Source organism: Mizuhopecten yessoensis, unplaced genomic scaffold, assembly GCF_002113885.1.
Source record: "Mizuhopecten yessoensis strain PY_sf001 unplaced genomic scaffold, ASM211388v2 scaffold10933, whole genome shotgun sequence".
In the NCBI taxonomy this organism is placed as follows: domain Eukaryota; kingdom Metazoa; phylum Mollusca; class Bivalvia; order Pectinida; family Pectinidae; genus Mizuhopecten; species Mizuhopecten yessoensis.
In genome coordinates, this window is record NW_018408794.1 from 688,356 (window position 1) to 694,996 (window position 6,641).

The following is a 6,641-nucleotide window of genomic DNA, read 5'->3' on the forward strand; positions in this document are numbered from 1 at the left end:
ATATTTAAACATAAGTTTAGCAAAGATCACTTACTTTGAAATCCGGACAATGTAACGGTAGAGATAGCCCAAAATATGTTACTTCTGAACGGCAATCAATTTCTTCGATGTTTGAAGCGGCGGGTTTTTTCCCCGAATCACGTAAATTCTCACGCTTTCTCGTAGTTTCTCGCAACATCAAGTGCACGGCACATATTTACTATGCCGAAGAGGCAGTTGCCTTTCCCTCTAATCTAATTCCGTGGTTATAATATAGAATCTGTTATTATTATTTTTCTGCAGTCTTATATCGGTTTTGGTTGATGGTAATTATATAAGTTATTTCTCATTTTTTTCTGTTTAAAATTGGTGAAAATTGTAATTTCATTGCAGTACAAGGTTTACGTTTCAATGCAGATATAAGAATGTCTGCTTGGCTCTTCGGAAGTGGAAAATATCGGCGAGGAGATGTGGCCTCATTTGCATACGACATTTTCGTACGTTTGTCAGACCACAAAAAAAGACTGGTTCATGAATGCAATATATCACCGTTTTTTCAGGTATGGGCTCATTTTGAGCAAGCTAAAAACTGCATTTTTATGTGTGTTTTTTAATCAGTGATTATTTCTTATGTTTTCCGGACGAACTTCCGGTATTTTTGTGTCAGTTTACAGACGATGGCCAAACGTCTAAAATATCCTTGTGTTGTGTCCAGCAGGTCACGTAGTTACGAGATATAGAATGATAAAATGGCTGCGCGGAAATACATATCGCGCGGAAACTGATGACGAGACGATGCTACATGTAATATCAGCAGTTGACACGGCAATATTTAAGATTAATAACTAACACGTTTAAAACTTCTCCGCTTATTGTGTGAAGTGTAAACTCCAACAGTAAGATTGAAACTGCAAAGGTAACTGTCCGTTGTAGTAGCGAAGGAAACATACACATGCATAAATAGTCATAACTACATCAACAAAAGTACATATAACATTGGTAGGCGATTTGATAAAAAAAAAAACACCCATCTTTAATAAATAGTACAGATCGTTGCTCAAAACAGATCATTCGACCACAGGGGCACGTTACAAATGTCTGAAATACACACATATGCTATACTGATATGGGTCACAACACACATAAATATATACCTTTATGTGTGTTGTGACCCATATCAGTATAGCATATGTGTGCATTTCAGACATTTGTAACGTGCCCCTATACGTTTATGTGTGTTGTGACCCATATCAGTATAGCATATGTGTGTATTTCAGACATTTGTAACGTGCCCCTGTGATTCGACCGTTAATTGTTCACATGTAGGATTATATAAGCGAAAAATGTTGTTAGTTGTTCCCTGATGGTGGGAACCAATCCAAATAAAATTTCAAATGTATATATTCCTCACATGGTAAAATCAGTACGGAGCTATACTTAAACTAAATTCGGTGTGATGCAGCATCCCTTACTATGCTGGAAGTCCTGAGAATATAGGACATGACTAACGACTATACGGGAGCTAATTGTTTACTATAATTGAAGACGAGCTCATTGTTTCAGATCGATGATAAGATTATCTACATACTTTTCTGTGTTAGGGTGGTTGCCACGTAGGGATTAGGTACCCATTCCTAAATAAGAATAATTTCCGGGTCAGAGGTTGCATGCCTTATGCCAGTTTAACTTTTATTTGCCCTGATGTCTTACAGGACTTGGTATCGGTTTCTTTTAATAACATTAATTTATGAAACACCAATTTCTGCTCGCTTTTCGCCAACCTATGTACTTATGGTTTATTTAATAATATATTTGGTAGGGAGTGTCTTTCAACATTCATTTTTAATAAAAAACAAAAAACTTGTTTGTTTTCACTTTCTATGTGGATTTTTTCTTCTGTTTTGGGGAATTTTCTTGACAAAGAATTTTCGGGGAATAGTGCTATATTGTGACAGTAAAAAAAAAGTTTACTTCAATCACTGTATAGGGTGGAAGAAACGCTTACCTTTCCGGAACACCCAGTTCCACTATTTCTGGGGTTCGTGGTGACTTTCCTTTAATTTTCGATGTCCTCCATTCCCGTTTCATTTTGTATCCAGTAAGACTCGGTCTGATGATATACAGTGTTTATGGTACAAGAAAGTGGAACAGAAAAGATGACCGAGGCAAGGTACGATGTACAACACTTTATAAAAGAGGAATGCGAAGAAAACTATGAGGACACAAGACTTTATTAACTCAAGCTTGGAGAGCTGTGAAGAAATTTCATTGAAGAGAAAGGCATATAGAAGCTTATTGAAAAAGGAGAGCTGGCATGGAATAAAATAATAAGATCCTAGGGATAATGCTAAACCCTGTGGCCAATCCTGGTATCCTATTTATATAAGAATTTCCATGCGCTAGATCAGCAATTATATTCATTGTAATACAGATGTAGGATGGGGATCTAAAACGTTTCCACATAATGGCCCATGGATGAAGTTGCCAGATCTGAAAGAGACTGGAGGACAATGTTGGTAGCATATCTGTATTGGATACTCATGCCCAGCATTAGCATATATGGTTATATAAGGCGGGTGTCTACCCTGGGTGTGTGACAAAAACCGAGGGTCAATTTTTATATCATGATCGAGATTGTATATTCATGCCAATCAATCGTATATGTTTTGGGGTGGGGATTTCAATCGTTTTAGGGTTTTGATCCAGGGATCAAGTCTCCTAGGTGTGGAGTCAGACTCCTCCGACATCAATGAAGCATGGGTGTATTTTTCTCTTTCTACTAAGAAATTGTATCTGCCAGAGAAGAAATCGCTTGATGCCATATGGCTGCCCAATTGCCATTTTTGGCCCCTAACCTCAGACCCCAGGAAGTGCCAGTACCTCCATTTGTACAAATATGAATATCCACCACCCGAGAATGATTCCAACCGAATAAGTTGATTTCCATTCAGAAACCTGGGTAGGTGCGGGGAGTCAGCCCCTCTATTTGTATAATTTTCAATCACCACAATCTGAGAATGCTTCCAATGACTGATCTCCATCTCTTAGTTCCAAGAAGAAGTTGCTTATAGCAATATGACCAACTTATCTGTTTTTGGGCCCACCCCTCAGCCTCCTGAGATTGTAATTTGTAATCACACCATCTGAGAATGCTTCCGATCTAGTTTGGTTGTTGAATTAGTCCAGAGAAAAGTTGCTCATATGGTCAAAGTATCTCTTTGGCCTGGCCTCTCTGTCCCCTTCTTGGTCAGCCCCTCCATTAGGCATTGGTACAATTTTGAATGCCGGTCATCTATTCATTACTTTTATTTTTAATCATCTAACGGTGCTTCTAGTCTAATTGGTATTCAGGGGTACAGAAGTCATATTAAATACTTGTTGACGGACAGACAAATAGGTGATGGGCACCATAATATTGCATGGAAGGAAATTGGATTTGTGGAAAGTTGTAAAGTGACCTTCGGGAAAATCAAAGTGGTGAGATAAAGATTTGGCTGTGAGGACAGAAAGGGAAGAAGGAATGGGGGTAGAATGAGAGGTCACTATAATGGAGAGAAGAAAAGGGATGAATGGCCTGGAATGGGGAGGCAAATGGAATAGAGAGGCGGATGTTTAATGGGGGGATAAAGACTCAAGGAGGACATGAGACTAGTATAGAGAGAAACATTTTATTGAAATGGAAGGGATGGGGGAAGAGGGAAAATATGAAGACAGAGAAACTTAAAAAGGCAGGAAAAGAGGACTGAAGAGAGAGAAGGTAAAATGGGGACAAGGAGGATGGAAAAGATGGAAAGAAAGGTAAAATGTTGTATTAAAGAAGCAATAAGATATGGTAAAAAGTGATGAGTGGAGAACTTGAAATAGATGCAAGTCAATCTCTACCAGAAAATTTGTCAGGATATGTCTCAACAGCTAATGGGAGATAACTCTGTTTGGTATAAGTGCATTTCTAATTTATGCTGCCCGTCTGTTGTACAGCAGGGAACTGTGATCCTACTGTGTTGCAATCAAGTTGTTTTAGCATAATTTATTTCCTTACGATGATTAATCTATGTTCTATTAGATTTTACTTCCATTTTCAAGATTGAGCCTCTGCAACCCTCTTCCCAAAGTAGAACCCTTCCTGTATAAATCATTCATACCCAATTAAGTAAAAAATTCCTTCAGCCATTCTTGACTTGTAACTTTTTAACGGAATGATGATGGAAGGACAACAGATGATGATGGACTGACAACAGATGGTGATGGACAATGCTATGAAATAGCTCTCCCTTGGACTTTCGGCTAGGTGAACTAAAACATCTTTAAGCCTTCGAAAATAAATAACCATGTAGAATTCATGACAATTTTGAAATGTATATAAAACTGAAAGCATTAAAAGTGAAGTACTATTTGAGAGTGTCAATTCATTTCATTACAATGTTCATTGATTTGTATTCTTTGAAAATCACTGTTATGCTAGATAAGATTTTTTAATCATGTCAAAAGGCCAAATTAAATCACATTTCCAATTCAATAGTGATTCTGATAAAGTATCAGAGCAACCTGGTGCTACATGAATGTATTCCATAAGGATTCGGAGTGCAGGTATAAATTGTACATGTAGGTAGGCACCAGAATGTCAAAACACTTGTTTTCAAAACATTTCTGTCACTCTCACAGAACAGGACTTGTAATTCAATGCATGAATGTAAGTAATTTACATTAAAATTCCATTTTTAAATATTTCAAGATTTGATGATTCCTCAAATGTACATAGTGATTCGGAATGAATGGATTCTACCAAATGTACATCAGTGATTCGGAATGAATGGATTCTATTAAATGTACATCAGTGATTCGGAATGAATGGATTCTACCAAATGAAATAGGTTGCACCTATTGTCTGTAAAAAGTTTCTGATAGGGAGGATTTTTGCACATATGTAAAAAGATAGAAAATGCACAAAAAAATCCATTTCTTACATCTTAAGGTTCTGCTTACCCTACCTACCTACCGAAATTTGTATGCCTTCCCTGAAGTTTTTAATTGGCATTTAGTGATATGCACCGTTTCATGTCAGAACTCATGCTCTATATACCTGGTAAGCAAAGTAGAAATAATATCCAAATTAAGAAAATTAGCTACCTTAGTACCTTTTCTAACACAAGCATTTTGTTTTGGCCTAACTAACAGGCTAAAATCATAAGTAGATGATCCAGTATCCGTAAAATAGTAAGATAACTAAGACATGGATCAGGTAGTGAATTTGTTTTTAAAAATTCGTTTTAACTTTTTTTTTAATTTTGCTATAGGGGACCAGCACAACACTTTATTTAGAAATTTGTTATGTACAAACTTCAACAAATCTTACACCTAAAAAGTAAACAATAACAAAAATTATAACAACTAGAAATATGCATGAACAGTAGACAATATTTCATTTGTGTTAACTGGAGTTCAGGATGTGGACATTTTTATTACTCGATATAACAATACATAATATAAGTAACACTATATACTACAGTCAGTATCAATACATATGGGACATCTATCAAATGATACAATACAATAAACTTTATTAAACGTCAGATATTTAAGAACATTTAACATTAGCTATTAAAAGCTATTATTCCAACAAATGATGATTGATTATATATTGTCAAATACTTACACCCAAAAGGGCAAATTTATTGTCAAATACTGTATAATCTACAAGCTTCAGCAAGTAAATTACATATAATAATTATAATTTGAGGTTCTTATATGAGTCATTATCAGAAATTGACCGATTTTGTGTTCCAGCACTTTGAGATGAATTTGTATGATCAAATAATAAAACTGTCCATTTCTGGTGTATTTACATTAAAGACATGTACTAATATAATAAGAAAAAGATCCATTTAAAAAAAAAAAAATGTTTACAAAAGAAAACTGAAATTATAAAGACCAAAAGTGAAAAGCGGTTGTTGTCCATTGGTAGGGTGGGCTGATTGACATTAAAGAAAGAGTTATTCACACCAGTCAATGTACATTTCTTATTCTAATTTATTGAGAAAACATTCTATATTTCACTTTAAATATGAAAATAAATTGATATTTCAATATTTTAGTTATTTAAACAAAAAAAATATTTTGTACTTGATTTTCATGTCTTTCATGTTACCGGTACTGATTTTGGTTCACTTGATGAACTGGTACCAGCTTGCTTATATTTCCCATCCTGCAACTGAAGCAGCACCATTTCCTGTTCAAACCAGCATGCCATGGTGGCAGTTATAAAAACAGAAGGCCAACCAAACGACCATCCAGTGTAAGTACCGACTCATGTTTCATTTTATTTGTCTATGATGTTACCATGATTGTGAGAAATGTAAAAGGTATGGTACATATTTCAAAATATGTCTCTAACAGTCCAGTTATCACAAACATATTTTTGGCGGCAAAAACTTTTTCTGCACTACACAGAGCAGGTTAAGCTAGGTAATTAGGTCAAATGTCTATGGTGTTACTGTCTTTCATGTTACCATATAAAAAGTAACACCATAGACATATTTGGTAACATGATAGACAAACACGTTCATTTTCCCTTTTCTTTAGTTGTAATTTTGTAGTAAAAAAACAACGTTCAGATAAAAGACCATGTTATATATTTACACAACGTGTAAAATCCTTGAGGAACA

At 35.4% G+C, this 6,641-nt stretch overlaps 1 long non-coding RNA gene across 2 annotated transcripts in view; it reads right to left on the bottom strand.

The window, feature by feature from the left end:
- Nucleotides 1–184, bottom strand: part of LOC110463837 — a 3,881-nt gene extending 3,697 nt beyond the window's left edge. For both annotated transcript variants that reach the window (XR_002464432.1, XR_002464433.1), the window contains exon 1: nucleotides 35–184. This is a non-coding gene — a long non-coding RNA (uncharacterized LOC110463837). The remainder of the gene's footprint in view (nucleotides 1–34) is intronic.
- Between the last annotated feature and the right edge of the window lie 6,457 nt (nucleotides 185–6,641).